General features: G+C 44.1%; 1 protein-coding gene across 2 annotated transcripts in view; it reads right to left on the bottom strand.

The window, feature by feature from the left end:
- Positions 1-17,836, bottom strand: part of npas1 (neuronal PAS domain protein 1) — a 54,281-nt gene that overhangs the window by 31,731 nt on the left and 4,714 nt on the right. The window contains exon 3 of one of the 2 annotated variants that reach the window (XM_084018657.1): positions 654-766. The exons of the other annotated variant lie outside the window; for it this stretch is intronic. The gene's annotated coding sequence lies outside the window, so the exon portion shown is untranslated. The remainder of the gene's footprint in view (positions 1-653; positions 767-17,836) is intronic. 2 annotated transcript variants of the gene reach the window in all.

Below are 17,836 nucleotides of genomic sequence, written 5' to 3'. Positions count from 1 at the left end.
GCTGTGTCTCATTCTTTCGTTTACCCCCACCTCCCTGTGCCCCCCTCACTTTCTTTCTCACTGTCAAAGCTGCCTTTCAAATGCTGATTAGCAGCCGGAGTAAAGAGAGAGAGAGGGAGAGAGAGGGGATGACTGAAACAAGTGGGAGATTCCATCACATCCACACGTATTGTAAACTGTGACTCCTGTCCCACACACACACACACACACACACACACACACACACACACTTATTTCAGGATATTGTTTTTTCCTTGAGATTTACCTTAACCACAAAACAAGTTTTAACTATAAAAGTTCATGTTTTACCTTTTATGTAACATATTTTTGGTCCAAAAAGTCCTTCAAAAGGAAATGAAAAACCCAACATTTCTGTTTGTCCTCGGGAAAAAAAGACCCACATATCTGATTCGTTTGTGAGGCAGGCTTACAAAACTATTACAGACATAATTCATATCAACTGTTTCAAGGTTCAATTCATCCATAAAATCATGGATATTACAGTTCGCCCATCCAAAGCAACCAGCGCTGCTTCCACTAGTGTTAAGGTTTGGTTAGATTTACTTGCTTAACGTAAAAAGCAGCATGTGACTGGCATACGATTTATTGACTCATCCATCCATAATCTAACGTCCAGAAGAGAAAATTATTACCTCAGCTAAAGGCTGGATTGCCAATGGAAACAGCAGTGGAAACGGTGGGCACCTCGTCTGATGCCACTCACAACACTCAGCATTTCTGGACCCGCAACCAATGTGGTGGAAATCTGAAAATATAGAGTTCAAACCACGATGTGTCTTTGACAGTTTAATTACCAAACTTTGCAAAAGGCATCAGAACCAAACAGCGTGGCAGAGAGTCTGCAAGGACCCGATGAAGAGAGGAACACAGAATCCTCATACATAGGTGGTCGCGTACAGAGGATGCTTGTGGTTCGGACAGTTTCAGAAGGTTGTCTTTGCACCTCGAGATAAGCTGTGACAAAAGGAAGTTCTATTGAGGAAGAGATGTCCTTCACAGGTTGTGGCGTGAAAAGGGCAGGGTGTTAAAAATGAGGGCGTTGATGTTTAACCACATAATACATTTACCATTTAAACCAAATGTCTACAAGTTACAAACAAGGCTCCTTTTCACCAAAAGCAGGTCCCCTGTGAAGTTTTCACACTATTTCACTTATATAGGTAAGATATTCATCAGTGCACCAACACATCCAGAGAAGAAGAACACTGCGAGCTAGGAAACAATGGAGGATTTAAAATCCTGTTCTAAGAGGGGATACAAGCATTCAACACATTTGTCAGAGACACACCCAATGCGTGTTGGTGGGTGATCGGAAACATAACTATGGTTTGCTCACGAGATACTCCACAGGGCACCTTTGGCTGAGACGATCCTAGACCGGTTTTAATTCTATGGGCTGAGATCTGAGTCGTAAGATACTTTTAGGAAACGCGCCCAGATGCAGCCATTTGATGTGGTCGGAGGCTTTCTCCCCATCTGAAGCGACCACAAAAAACCTCCCACTGCTTGTTGCGAACATATCTGAAGTGTCTAGTAATCTTAATACATGAGCTACGGCCTTTAATGAAGCCTGATTGGTCCTCTTTAATCTTATGAGGCAAAAACTTTGGATACAATTTTGGGGGAAAAACATTTGATAATGAGACGAGTCTGTCGGAGGCAAAATCTTCGGGGCTCTGCCTTTACTGGAGGATTAAAAACATGTTGGCCTCTCTCAGTGATGGAAGAAGGAGCATCAAATGAATGTATTTCACATGAGCGGTGCTAAAACAGGTTTGAATGCCGCTGCCTTCCCAACCTGGAACAGTCAAGAAGCAGAATGAAATACTCAAGTAAAGTAAATGAGTGAATGTATTTCGTTACGTTCCTCCACTGACTGCATGTAGGACCCAGTCAACATGAGCTCAGACCCACAACCGCAATCACACACGCACACAAGCGCATACGTGAACAAATAATCACACTCAGAGACTCACTCAAGTACTCTCTCCCACCAATCTACCTCCCTCCTCCCCCTCTCCTCTGTTCGTTCCCCTTGCCCTCAAACACTACTCAGAATATTGATACATCACCCCCTCCTCCTTTCTCTCTCTCTCCGTCTCTCCCTCCATCACTCACTTTCTCTACTGAATACTGATAGGCTGTCTACTCCGTGGTCTGAGTTTCAAATCTCTCCCTCCTCCCCCCCACCACCACGCCAGTCGCTGCACCCACTACAAAAAAACAGCAACATAAAAGGAGGAAATAGCAGAAGTTAATGCACTGAGGTAGACATAAATTCACTTAAGTACCATTTCAGATTATGTCAAGCTAAAAATGGGCTTAACATTGTGGAAAGGAGGGGAGGGGGTGACGGAGGAGGGGTGTGGGTGGAGGGGGGCTGCTCTGGTTGGCTGTCTTGCCAGCGGAAACTGGCGGAGCGGCTCGCTGCACTGTAGTGAACGGGCGGCCAGCAACAAAAGGAAAAAGACGTGTGAAAAGTTCAGGCAAATGAAGACGCATTCAGTGTTTTTTGTCCGACTCCCACCCTCCCGCCTCATTGTTGGGCATGTCGGCTATGCTGCGGCCGAGGGGGAGAAGAAGGGAGTGAATGAGGTCGTCAAAGAGTCCCAGTGAGCCCCCTCCACTTCACACAAACACACACACACACGTAGACACACACACACTCAACAACTTGAAACAGCTGAGAGCAGGAGAGAGCGACAATACGAGAAACAACACGAAGAGAAAATGTCCTGCTTTTCTCACATGGATGGGAAGGTGGAAGGGCCTTTCAGGGTATTTGTGTGTGTAAGTGTAAGTGTGTGTGTGTGCGGAGAGAGAGTTTGTGTGTGCCGAGTCTCTTTGGAGGAGGCTTTCTGTCTGCATTAGAAGTGCAGCGCGTCTGAGACACTGGGAGAGGGAGTGTGTGATTTTGTCCTCCAAGTCTTCCCCAGGCGTCCTTGAAGGAGACTTGCAGGGAATATCTGACTCTGTGAGTGTGTGTGTGTCAGTGTGTGTGTGTGTGTTTCGCCTTGTTTGAGCCCTCACAGGCTGAGTTTAGTACCGGAGGCTTGCCTCGCGGAGCAGTATTACAGGTGTTCCCTTCACAAATCAGGGTGCTTCTGGAAGTAACAAAAACCACATCCTCAGGCTGGAGAATGAACCCAGCCCGATGGATGAGATGTAATTGAAACGAGGGGAAATGAGAGTAAAAGTCCTTAGTAAGCGTGTGCATGTGTGTCTGCACATGCGTGTGGAATAGCGTGACGACTGTTGCAATAAGGGAAATAGTCACACCCCCGTCTGGCCCTGCTTCTCTCCGTCTACACATGCTATCAGCTGCAGTCGGTTCCATGGCGACAGAACGCAGAAACACCGTTCACAGAGGAGATCATTCACTTCAATAAAGCAGCAATAACACAAGAAAACACATAAGTCTATTTGAAATCTTATTTAACAATACAGCATATACTGTAAGTAGTACCAGCAAAATCTGCTTAAAAGTAAAAGTACTAATTCTGCAGAATATCCATTTTTTATTATTAAATAATAAAGCTAATTTTAACTACATCATATACTGTTTGGAAGGTTTGTCTTTGTAGTTGAAGCATCTTATTTTAGAAGATTATCACTCATAAATGAAAAGCTTTTTTCTGTGTTCATAGCATTCAAGCTCACTTTAAACAGAGGAAACAACAGGAGAACAACAAGTGTGTGTTTAATGTTGATCACATTTACTATGTAGCTTCTGAACTCCCACAGACCTCGTTCTGTTCCTGTAGGAAGTAAACACGGTGCAGCCTAAAACCACGGCGTGTTTGTGCAGTGAATGAAAAATGAAGTTGCTCTGCAGAAATACTTCCCAAAATAGACCAGGCTACATCACACACATGCATCTCGATGTGTGATTTCAAAATGCAGCAAACTATTGTAATGGGAATTTTGGATGTTTGTAATTTATAATCAGAATATTTGTCAGGCCAGACGTCGATCCGCATCTCCTCATCTGACTGTTATGCTATGATGAAAATGAATGCCTGTTTGTAGATGATATGAACATGAGTGCCACATTGACATAAGATAATTTCAGGACTATGACGCCTGTGTTCTGTAAATCTTGACCTTGCCTGTACATCTTGTCTTTGTAAGATAGGACATGATCCGTCCTTTGGTTCCTCCTCCTTAAAAGGGAGATTGTTGTTGGACTCAGGGTCGTTCCTGCTGATTCTGAACCTTTGCATCAGAAGGCAGGGGTGAACAGTACTTTCTTCTGCAGATGAGAATACTTAGTGGAATAAACCTCGGAGAAAAAGCTGATCCTGGTTGTTGATCTTTATTGGGCAGATTCATTTTTCCACAACACTATACAGAACGGTCAACGTTTTACAAATGGACTTCCTCTTTTCTACATCGTTATCATCTCATCATCTTTTCTCATCATTAAGTTGAAGTTTTCCAAATTAATTGCCCCCAATATTAACTCTTGAATAATTAAGAGATGATCTGTTCTTGATAGTCAACAAGTAATTTATATATTCTTCACAAAGGGAACTTAAAGGGGAAGTCCGCGAATTTTAGACATCGAGCTTTAGTAGTTTTAGAAACAAACAAAATGACACTATCAAGTTGCCTTACAAGCAAATGATCCAGTAGGGTTTAGCTTGACCCCTACCAGGAAATGAAAGCTATGACAACCTGCTGAAATACCCCTATATCAGAGGGAAGCATAACCTTGATGCAGATCTATTTAAAACATTGTTTGTCTCACAAGACCATTGATGTCATTGATATGATGCAGTCATCTCTGCAGCAGCGATAATAATTTGTTAGCGTCTGACGTCCCTCTCTGTCGAGAAATAAAACACTCTCCTCCGTAGCTGTCAGCGTCGCGTTTAAGACTAAAAATTTAGCATTGCAGAACACAACGTTTTCATCACCTTCCCCTCAGCAGCTCACACGAATGATAAGTATAAAAGGGTGTTTAAAGATAACTGCCATAGAGTAGATAATATTCCAAATCTATCAGACAATAATTCTTTGAGGGCATGTGGCCATTAAGGAGCCATTTCGCCTTTTTGTTGAGTATGCTCCTCCATATTTCATTGAGATGCCTATCTGCCTTTCACACTGTCTGCCTGCTCCGCTATTCTCCATTCAACAGTGACCCATTGCTCCCTGCCATACAATCCTTCACCTTTCTGGGCTTAAAAGTAATTACCACTTTAATTTGCTGTCCGCTTTTGTGCATGCCTGAGTGTATCTGTAGCTGAGTGGAAAGCTGGCCGTGTGTGTGTGTGTGTGTGTGTGTGTGTGTGTGTGTGTGTGTGTGTGTGTGTGTGTGTGTGTGTGTGTGCGCATTGGTAAAGGGGGGGGGGGGGGGGGGTACATGTATGCATACAGGAAGCAATGAAGCATGTGTATTCATATGGATGAGTGGCGCTGAAACAATGAGTTGATCATTTATTAGATAAGACAGACAAAATGATCCATTGTTGAAAAAGTTAAACTACATTCACTGGTTGTAGTTTCTCAAATGTTAAGATTTTATTACTTACATATTAAATATCTTTTAAGGTTTGGGACCGTTTATTGTCCGACAAAACATGTTTTTTTAACATCTGTTAAAACAAAACGGTTTAATTAATTGGGAAAGTAATTGACAAATTTACAGAAAATTAAAACAATCATTATTGGCATATATGTATATGTATATTAAGGCTTTTGTCTTAGTGTTTAATTAGCGTCTGTGGATATTTACATTTGCATGTAGAAATACAACGAAGGTGTCTGTGTTGATATTTGTTATTCACTTCCACGCATCAAAATATAGATTTGTGTGATTGTGTGCATAGAAATCAGCCAAAGAAAAAAGTGTGTAGAAGTGCATATGAACATGTGTGTTTTTGTATTGTTCATTGTGTGTGTGTGTGTGTGTGTGTGTGTGTGTGTGTGTGTGTGTGTGTGTGTGTGTATGGTTAGCCTCCCTTTGGCCCAATTACTCCAGAACCAAACCCCCTCTGCTTCCCTGCTTCCCCCCTAAAATCCCTCACCCCTCTCACCTCAGAGTCCCAGTGGTGGACCCCCCAAACCTTCCACTCCCGCCCCGCAGCGCTGCACGGCCAGATTGTCCATCACAACACACCCGACCCCTCACAGGACCTCCACCACCTCTACTGTACCTTCTGCTCCGCTTGTCTCCAGTAGTCCCACTAAATCACTCCATCGTTTGCCCCCCCTCCTCCCATACCCCCCCCACACTCCTCCATTCCTCCCCCCTCTGCCCTCCCCAGTCCCAGGTGAGCTGACGACACAAGGAGAGCAGAAACACTCGGCGAATATTAATGGTTTGTTCTGAATATTAATAAACCATGCATCTTAATGATCTTAAAAAAACAAAGAGCCACAGTCGAGCGCTATACTGCCGACACACACACACACACACACACACACACACACACACACACACACACACACACACACACACACACAGGGAAAGGCCGATGCAAACTCAAACACGCACACACTGAGCTGAACTATCTGTCCTGCACTGTGTAGATTAGTTAAAACAGGGCCTTATCCTCCAACCTGCTGTTTAAATGCTGAGCATCACGTTCAAGACAAATGTGTTGTCTTTTTTTCCCTCTCAGTAAATGAAGACACCTCTCCTTTCCCACGTCCTTCTCCTCTATCTCCTCCTGTTGCTCTCTTCATTTTCTTTTTATCTCCTTCTGCTCTTTCAGTTCAAGCAGCCCCTCCTCCCTCCCTCTTCCTCTCACGGTTGCCCCATTTCACCCCCCCCCCCCTCCCCTCCCCTCTTTACCTACTCCCTCCCTCTTCTTTTCCCCCACTATCTCACCCTCTCTCTATCACTTTCTCACTAGATTACCCCATCTCTCCCTCTCCCAGCATCACCTACTCGATATTCCAGCCTTGTTCTCCTGCAGTCTCCAGCACAACTTTCTGACCCACTTCCTCTCTCCTCCCTGGCCCCCTGATCAAAGCCTGCAGGACGGCATCGCCTTGGGCAGAGGAGAGGGAGAGCGCGAGATGGGGGGATGAAGGGATCGGAGCTGGGAGAAGAGGGGAAGAGACAGATAGAGAAGGGATAGAGCGGCACGAGAGAGGGGGAACAGAGAGATCACAAGGACAGGAAGAGGAGCCAGGTGCCCTCTCAGCCCAAGGACAAAAGCTCTTCCTGGCTGATCACACACACACTCTCAGCGAGTCCTGTCAGCGCCGTCATTCCTGGTCATGTACGTTATGTGTAAAGACAGCGTTGACATTAATGTGGTGTGATAAAAAATAAATATATATATATATATATATCAGATTTTTTTTTCTGCAGCTCAAACCCCAAAATAACTCAAGTTTACAAGTGATGGCCATTAAAATTCAACAGGATGTTTAATAAATTACACTTTCAGATTACATGTTGTCCCATCTTGTTATTCTGTTTTGCATTCAGGCGTACAGGTGATGTGTGTCTGTATCTCAGCAGGTGTCAGTCAGGGTGTTAACTCTACATATTATTCATCGTTTGCCTCTTATTTTCTTGAAAACAATTCTGCAAGTGGAAGAGTGAAGTATTTTGCATAATCAAGTTTTTTATTCTAATAGAGAAAATGTCCTTCCCCTTACTTGTGGAAAATTATATCAAAATTAATTACAGTATGATTTGCACTAACAAAATAAGCGTTTTAGGACTAGTTATAGACTTGATTTGATGAAGATTTCTGGCAGTGCACAGCCCCCCTCTCTGTGGAGTCGTTATCATTTTAAGAGTGTGCATCTGGGTTTGGGATGTGAGGTATGTCCATCCCAGTGGCCATGTCGGTTGGGCAGTCGGGGCGGGCGGAGAGGATGGAGGAACACCAGCCCATTTGTACCCAGAGCGAGGTGGCGTGTACTTTAACATTCCTCACGCATCCCGACAAAGAGCACTAATTATAAATAAATTAGGGACACGACACGGTGTGCCACAGGGGGACCAGCCAGAGCAGTCACAGAATAGAGAGACTGATAGAGAGAAGAGGGTGCGTAAAGGAAATAGAGAGAGGTAGGAGGGAGAGAGGGGGAAAGACAGAGAAGAGCAGACAGGAGAGATTTGGCAATGACATAGAGGAGCAAGTAGGAGAAGAAAGTAGATAAGAAAATAGAGGAATGGAGCACGGGGAGGCCTGGGGATATAGAGGGAGGGAGTGTAAGCGAGCGGGTATACAAGGCCTGAATCCTCAAAATATAGCTTGAACATACATCTGCTGCCAAAAAAGCGACAAGATTCACTCTAGATGACGAAGGCAGTGCAATATGTTTGAACAGAGATAAGTGGCAGGGAATTAATGAAACAGAGGGACGCAGCTTCCCTATACTGTATGTACACACATAGAGAGGCCAACGTAGGCTACATATATATATATATATATATATATATATATATATATATATATATATATATATATATATATATATATATAGTAAATATACATACACACATTATATACACATCGATTTCTAGTAGGGAGCAAAATGTAAAATTTAAATCATCTGACCCGTATTGTTAGAAACTAATTCTGGTCATTTCTGAAGTAAATAATACAAATAACAAAATAATAAAGTTGCGATATCTACTGAGTGTTGTACACACACCAGCAGTCAACACTCCCTACCCGTCACTCAGGCTTATCTGAGATGACTTGTCAACCAAGCAAGTGTATGTCAAGAGACTGCTGTGCATGTGTGTGTGTGTGTGTGTGTGTGTGTGTGTGTGTGCGTGTGTGTGCGTGTGTGTGTGTGCGTGTGTGTGCGTGTGTGTGTGCATGTGTGTGTGTGCGTGCGTGCGTGTGTGTGTGTGCGTGTGTGTGTGTGCGTGTGTGTGTGTGCGTGTGTGTGCGTGTGTGTGTGCATGTGTGTGTGTGCGTGCGTGCGTGTGTGTGTGTGCGTGGAGAGACCTGAGATCTGTTTCTTTGTGTCTGCGTGCACACAGGTTTGTGCGTTAGCGAGCACACCCATGTTTGTTTGTTGCGTGGTGTGTGTTTAGCGTAAGTGTGTGTGCGTGTGCAGGGAGAGAACCCCACCACTATCTAAATGGATCACACTTCAGAGTGTGCCGCCATTTCTCAGAAGCTGCCATCTCCACGCAGACACACAGACAGACAGACAGACAGTGGGCGGGGGTGGGGAGACAGGCTCAGCCGACTCGCTCCACTCAAGGTTATGTCCTGCCTGAAGTTGTGAACTGATGACTGTCGCCACCGCAGGAAAATGTGACGTCCAAGAGGAAAAATAGCCGCCGTCTTTACTTGCGGGCGTTTCTCTGTGCGATGTGAATGTCTTCAATGATGGAAGTTAACAACCTGCCTCCACGATAAAGCCAGGAGACATTCATCGTGCCCGAACAACTGCTTTGTGTCTCTCTTTTGGGCTGGGGGTCAGAGGTCAGCCGACTGTGACACAGACAGAGAGAGGTCGACTGAATGACCTGCTTTTGGCCCCTGACATGGCCCCCCACTGACACCGCCGTCGCCATGGCTACTGAGCTGCAGACAAACATGATGTCAGTTTAACACGCAGCAGAGAGAATAAATACTAAGTCATCTAAGATTCCCGTCCACACGGACACACAAATAGTCAGCCACTCATCGCACGACCAATACGCGGAGAAAGATCGGCAAAGTGCAAATGATATAAAAGCGGCGGGGTCCCCGTTATCAAAGTCATGCTTGTGTTTATAGTCTGTAAACTTTCTGCACAGAGGATAGTTAAAGAGGAAGAAAGGTAGGGAAGGAAGACAAGAGAGGAGCAGCTTGTTGCATTAGCATTCCACCAGCAGAGAGGCTGTCTGTTTGCCTCTGGCAGCAGCCGAGAGAGGGGGACACTCTCTGCATCCTCACACAGCTCGTCTATCTCTCCCTCTGTCACTGTCTATCTCTCGCTCTGTCTGTCTCTGCCTGTCTCTCTCTCCCTCGCCCCGAGTCTGTCTGCTACATTTCTCCCTGTGCTCTGCCATTGCCTGTCACAGTTTTTCTACACTCTGGACCATTTTTTTCCCCCTGCAGTCTTCCTGTATCTTCCCATCACTCTATCTCAGACTGTCATCTTTCTGTTTATCTTTCGCCCCACTAATTTCCATTCTGCCCCCTTTCTCTTCACATCACCTTCATCGAGGACCTCACGTGCCCCTCACAGTCTCCTCTGGAAATTACACCACCGAGAGAAAACCGACTGGAGCCAAGACTGCCAGGAGTGAATCATGCTGCCACGTAGTGTATCATGATGTTGGCGGGTATGAGAGTGCACTTTCTTAAGTAGCATAACAGATTTACCTATCAATAATAGCAGAGATACAGTAAATCAATACATATTCACCCATGCACAAACAAGCGGTCACTGCGGGATGTCAGCTACATGCAAAGTGCTAAACTCCCTCTTTGTTGCCATGGTGATTTTAATAAACACAAGCCTTGACCATACCATGCATACACATACATTAAAAAAGCAATTAATTAAATAGCATCGTGTTCTTTTTTCAATTATTCATTGAATGTATTAAAGGTTGCATTTTTGCATTAATTATTAAATATAATCCCTAATAATAATGTAAATGAATACAAGAACAAATATGGAGACAAACCGAAGCATGAAACTTCATCTTCTTCTCTCAGGCTGTACAAATGTCTGCAGAAAGAGATCATTTACCAACTTATCTTTATTAGAAGAAGGCCACACGTAGCAGGACAGTGATTGCTTTTGACCACAGAATTGGATTTTAAATTAGGTTCAAGTGCTAACTAGACATGGGACAATATGAAAACTTCATGTTTATTCTTTTTATTATTATCACGGTCAATATGACTGAGATTCACAATATTATCCAGACAAACTCTCACAACGGCACTTAAGCTGAATGTAATCAATTTACATTTTGTTAAGAAAAAAAAATCAAATAATCTTAAATAAGACAATCATAAATCATATAGTCCCTCTGAATATTTATAAAAAGAGGTATTTTGTATCCTGTATTTGTTTTTTTAAATCAGGCTCCATTTTTCATGATCCGATGCCATCAAGATGATAACATAACAAGATAGACAGCTTTTTTTAAGGTAGTATTTACGGTTATCCAGATCATGGAAATTCACCACAAACTTATTGTGAGTGATTTTTATTGCGATCTACGATAAAATCCTTTAATCTCCCAATTTCATCTCCAGCTTTAAGCTTTCAATGGTGTTTACAGTGTGAATGGTTACTGCTATGTGTTTATACACAAACAGGACAATGAATATGAACATACAGAAAAGGCAACCAGGGAGTTTGTGGGTGAAATATCATTAACTGACCCAGTTAGTCCCCTGCAGAAAGCCCTGGAACAATCAGTGAAGCTGGTTCCAGTTCAGGGATGACTGCGTGTCTGCTGAGATCTATGGGTTGTTATTGACTGCAAAGGTTTGGACACCAACTATCCGGATGATGATTTTATTCATATTATATGTATATTCTAACACTTACTCCAGAAACTATGTTTAATAAGTGCTGCAGCTGCTCCACTATTTATCTGCTGTGAACACTCAGCTTTAATCAGAGACTAATTGTTTCATTTCAAATTAAAAACTGCTGATTGTGTTCTTGTGAATGTTTGTTGTGCTCAGGTCTCCCGTGGAAATGAGATCTTATTCTTATTAAATTAAGATTACATAAAGTAAATACGTTTAATACAGCACTTTTATACCGTAGTTAAAGCAGCCGACAACTTACCAATGAAAATATCAGCAAATAAAGACTAAATCCCGTATGAGCCAAAACTACAAGGACGTATCAGGACTTGCAGGCTGCATAGTCGTACAGGTGTGTGCACCCATTTGACTTGAATTGTCAAGTGCTTTCCGACTTGTCAAATCCAGTCTGTGTTCTGTGCCATGAAGGAAGTCAAACACTTAAGAGAATTCAACTTTTGTCAGCATTTTCTACCTGCACGCGTGAAAGGCAGCGCCTTGTGAATATCCAGCATAGTTTACTGTCACGTCTTGCTGAAAAAACAATGAACATTTGCGTCGCCATCAGTTCGGCACGGCAACAAAGCCAATGTGGCTTAAAACACACTCACAGAAGCAAAAAAAATACCCTTAATTAAAACATTCAATCACGATACAACAAAATTACCATATTAGTATGATGAGTACTCGCCATAATACTCTGATGATTACTCCGCTTTATCAAATTCAATTAGATTATAAAGGCTTAGCCTCCAAATAGCTGTGGGTAAGTAAATCATGTGCCATTCAGGAGCGGAGCTAAAGCCAAGCAAGCTCTAGTGTAGCCACCGAGACAAAATGCATTCAAACAAATTAATAGTCCATTAAATAAAAGCAAAACTCCGCCGGCCAATAGTGCCTTAAAAGCATATTAGCGTTAGAACAGGATGGACGCTCATTCGTCTCATAAGAGAGTGTTTTAGCAGTGAGAACCTCAGGGATGAGTTAGCGAGGCGTGTGGTTCTTTCTTTACATACATGTGACGTCTGCTTTAGGTCTTTATCCCCTACAGATGGTTCGACCCAACCCTGACATGATCAATTCTGCCTTTTCTCCCCCCTTACTTTCCTTTTCTTACATTGTCACTGAAACTCATCCTTCTCATTTAAAAGGCACTGTATCTCCCGTGTCTCAATTAATCTCACTCCTTCCCTGTGTTTGCCCTTCCGCTTCTCCACTCCCCGCATCCCTGCATCCATCTTGTTCCTGCCCTCCCCCTTTCCCTTTCAGGCCAGGCCACCACTCTGGTATTCCCAAAGTCATCTGCAATCAGACATCTTCAATGGATTAATTACACTGTCCTCACACAGCTTGATTGAGCATCTAACGTCCACACCCCACCTCCTCAGACCCCGATGCTGCCTCCTCACCTCCACCCACTTACAGACCTCCAATGGTTTCTTCTCACCCACTTGTCATCCCTCCTTCATGCTCCCTCTCCTTTCCCTTTTCATCTCATCCCCTCCAAACCCCTACCTTCGACTCCAGACCCCACCCCGACCTCCTGTTCTCTAAAGATGACCACAGCGGTTGCCCCCCTCATCTTTGGGGCGAGGGAGCCTTTTGCTAATTGGACATCGATTCGCAGGGCTCCCTCCATGATCTCTCCTGAAAATCGGGATCACACTAATTGAAGAATTAACTTAGGTGAGACTTGAACCTGGAAGGAAGAGGGAAGAGGGAGAAAGCAAAGACAGACAAAATGCTTCAGCTTAGAGAAATACAATAAGGCACGCATGGGGGTGCATCCAGGCACATGCACGGGCACTCCCATACAAAATGGGGGAAAGATGTGCAAGCAATCAGAGCTCTTAAGAAGATAAATGGCTATAGACATTTTGCCACATGGAAGGATTCACAATAGTTCCATTGATCATTATTGTCTGATTCAGACTAACTTTAATCAGTGGAGCTTTCATTAACTTCCTTAATAAAACATAATAAACAGCAGAGGGAAAACGAAAGCTACTTCTCAAGAAGGAATAGTTTAAGTAACAGCCTGTCTTTACGTATTTTTTACCACACAAATACTCACAGTCTCTTTTTCACTCCTCCCTCCCCCAACACACACACGTCCATTTCACATCAATCTTGTTCCCAGAACATAACCCCAAAAGCAGAGTGCTGCTTTGAGTCATTCTAAAATCATGATGGATGACAACTTCCCAAAGCAATCCCTCTGCGTGCCAGCATCATTTAACTAAAGGCATCAAACTGCCCCAGCCAATACCCCTCCTCTGTTCCCCCGGCCTGAGAGCACCGGACCCGTCGTTCAAAACCGCAGACGTGATTCTGACAAAAAAAACCCTCCTGAGGAGACATATGACGGCTGCCACTGAAGAACGAGCTTGGCCCAGGTTTCTGATCATGATTTTGTATTGTTTCCCCCTCCCCTTTCACAAGCCGGAAAGACGACGAGAGGGGAGACTGCGAGGAGGTTAAGCTGACCTCAGGCTCACGCTTTGGAGCAGGCTTACCCTGGAGTGTGAGATGACAAAACATTTAGCCCGATCTCACTCGCAGCTCGCTGACAGGCTGAAACAAAAGAACAGCCTCGGAGGAATTTAAAAATCATTGAATGAATGTCAATTAATTTCACAGGACGGACTTGAATTGATTAGAATATAAAACAATCTTTCTTGAAAGCAAAAGGGAATTGATGTCCAAGGCCTTCAAACAGCGAGTGGGAAGACAGAAAAAAAACGACAAAATGAAAGAAAGACGGCTGATCTTGTGTGTACGTGCTGGAGTTTAACAGTGTGTGTGCCAAGGTGCACGTGCTGGTGTGTTTGCGTGCATGTGTGTGTGAGCTCAGCAGTTGTGTTGCACGCTTGGCTGGCGGGGTGTGTGTAAAGTAATTAACATGATAGCCTCCCTCTAAGCCTGATAGCCTGTTCCCTGCAGCGAGGTCGTTCAACAGACACCAACAGACACCTGAGTTGCGTCTCAGACGCAGCGCTGCAACGCATCTCTAATGCAAACGCTCAGCCCACATCCCAACAAACACTGGGAACATACCGCTATCAGCAGGATGACATCGGACATGTATTGCTGTCAGGAGCATCTTGCATGATGGCAGAAAAACTGTTTATTCAAAATAAACTGACATTTATTAATTCAATCATGCAGACAAAATGCAAAAAGATATATATTCAAAAGACACGGCGGAAGCAATAAATGGAGATAACTTGAAACTGAGGGAGCTCATATCTCTGCCAAGGCTGCATAAAATGCTCCATTTTTTTAATTTAATACCCGAATACGTTTTTAATGTGCACTTGGATCTGAAGTAAATAAGACATTCGGATATACGTCTTTCCTTTAAAGCAGCTATAATCCCTATTTTATGATAATTGTCGATATGAAAGGGGTCGCTGGAACCTTATCACCTGAATTTCAAGTTCCCCTCGGCTCTACGGAGCGTCATAGTGAGTTTCAGCTCTTTGTTTCACGGTCCGGCCTGCAGCTACAGTTCCCTCTCATAGTGTCTTGAATGACCAGAGCAGGCGGCTCAGTAACTAGCTGGTGAATCTAGTGACTCATTCATCAGCCACATGTTTCCCTCAGGAGTCCAATAGCAGAGCTAAATGAGGGGAATAGCCAACTGGACACCTACATATAAGAATATTAAGAATATTAAGGTTTGGCACAAATATGAATGCTGCCAGGTAGGGCCAATTAAAACTCTGTTAACATTTCATCTAAATGTGGTGTTTCGCACGATGCATTCAAGGCTTACAGCTGTGTTAATAAGACCTTGGCCACAATTTGGCACTGCAGTACTGTAACTTTTTCAACATCATCCAATACATGATGTATTTTGTATTATGGAAAACAGGATGAAATGATGGGTGTTCTGTTGAGGCAAGCAAGGAATGTAAAAAGAGGCAGAATGGTTTATAAAAAGCCACATAGTGCCTCCACCTACATATCTACACAGAAAATGAAACAATTCTAATTGAATTCCAATTAAATCTGTAAAGTACATTTTTATCCTGCTAACTAAAACACAAACAAGCATGATGGGATAAAACACACGAGCGTGGCTGGCTAACACAGTGCTGACATTATCCTTCTATTTTTTTCCAGTAAAATCTATTGTTTCCCTCTTCTTCATCCCTCATAACCCTATGACCTTCACTCTGGTGCTCTAATACCAAAACTGTGGCTTTCACAGACCCCCAAACACCCCCTTCAGTGCCACACAGCCCTCATTTGCTAAAGGATTAGAGTGAGGGCACCGGGGTCAATGTGAGGCCGTCACCAGAGACCCTAAAAAAAAGGAGAAATGCACACACACTTGGGACCACAGAGCCACAAACACACACACACATTAGCATTGTGTACACTCCACACACAACGCTGCTTCATAGCAGACAGTCTGAGGAGCATAACAGCATTATGTATTCACATACTGTCGGTGTGTAGGCAGGACCCTCATCCCCAGACACGTACCGAAACAGAGACACAAATTTGCATGAGCATGTGCAGAACTAAATAAATTGACCTTAACTCTCGAACTCAAAAAAACACTAATACATATCTGCGTGACTTTAAAAAACCAGGGTCAAATAACAACTTCTGAGAGAGAGAGAGAGAGAGAGAGAGAAGAAGGCTGTTGATAAATCGTAGCAGCTTTAAGGCGGCATGAATCGCACCTTCGAAAGAAGTCTAAGTGAGAGAGCGAGAGAGACAGGAGGGAGAGTCAGCGGGAGAAAGGAAAGTGATTGTCAGGGAGAGAAGAAACATCACTCTGAAAACTTCTAAAGAAGGCCCTGCTCTGGGTTTTAAATGCTCTCCTCCCTCTATCACTCCCTCTCTTCCCACTTTCCTCTCATCCCTTTCATGAATTAAAAGCACGGCCGGTCTGTGGGGAGAAGCATAGTTAATTCTGATCAGATCTCCGCCTCCCCCCTCTCCGCCTCCCCCACCCTCCTCCTCTCCTCCCTGGGCGACGGTTGCCGTGCAGTCTGACAGACGGAGATGGGATCTGACAGTAAACAGGCGTGTGGATGCCCGGCGCGTGATTGACACGTAGGCAGGTCGGCGGGGGCCCGCCCCCCTCCTAATCCTGCCCTGTCAGCTCTAATTGGGGAGGTGGGGCTCTATGTCACCAAGGTGACTGATTGACAGGACCCCAGCTTTGCATAGATATGAGGGAAAGGTGGGGAGGTTCACGCATGGCATAACACTGTTAACACTACCATACCGCTAATAGAGCTGTGTGTGTGTGTGTGTGTGTGTGTGCTCACGCACAGTCACACACGCCCAGATGCAGGTGAACACACTCAAGAACATGGCTGAGCGCACAAATAAACCCACAACAATAACCATGAACAAAATCGACATGCATACAGGATGTCTGAACGCAGAATGCATCTACAAACACACGCGCACGCAATCTCTTGACACGCTGTGATGAAGAGCGGAGGTTGGAAATGCTACAAGTAGCAGGAAGCGGCGCGCGGGGAGGAGCAATCCAGAGGTCTTCACCGTGTCGAGGCCAGCGAACGACAGGGCAGGGGTTGGACACTCTGCTGTAACACTTCAACCCGCGGACACACAGATGGGTAACGCGTGTTAAAACTGAATGTGTGGGGTGATGCCTTTTGGCCACATTTAATGTTCTATATGGCTGTAGTTCCCATCTTGGGGGTCAGGATCCCATAAAAAGGGGTGATATAAGATTAAGAGGACAGACAGAACAAACAAGCTTCGTGGCTCAGTGAGGACAGCAGCTCTTTGAGCTAAATACTAACATCAGCATGCAAGCATGCTCACAAAAACACGTTGAACATGATTATCAGGTTCATCTTACTTTAGCATGTCAGCATGCTAACATTTGCTAATTAGCACCCAACTTATAACACAAATTAGCTGAGGCCAATGGGAACGCCATTCGTTTTGCAGCCATTAAGCCATATACAAAATTATTTGAAAAATTAGCTTTTTTTTTTTTTTTTTTAAGATTTTTTTTGAGGCATAGACGCCTTTTATTAGCAGTGGATAGATCGGAAACATGAGGAGAGAGAGAGGGGATGTGACATGCAGCAAAGGACCTCCGGCCGGGATTCGAACCGGGGTCGGCTGCGTATGTACGTTCGTACATGGCATGCGCTCTAACCACTCCGCCAACTGCGCGCCATACATTAGCTTTTTTTAAGAAGAAAAGGAATTTAAAATTCATCCTGAAAAGTACATGAATATCTGAAACAAATCTAATGGCAGTTAGTTGAGACATTTCCCTCAAAACCACAAATGTCAACCTCATGGTGGCGCTACAGGAAAAGTCGCGGGATCAG

Source organism: Eutrigla gurnardus (genome assembly GCF_963514095.1).
Source record: "Eutrigla gurnardus genome assembly, chromosome: 10".
NCBI classification, from domain to species: Eukaryota; Metazoa; Chordata; class Actinopteri; order Perciformes; family Triglidae; genus Eutrigla; species Eutrigla gurnardus.
The sequence above is the reverse complement of the archived record's forward strand: the minus strand, read 5'-3'. Positions and strand labels throughout refer to the sequence as shown.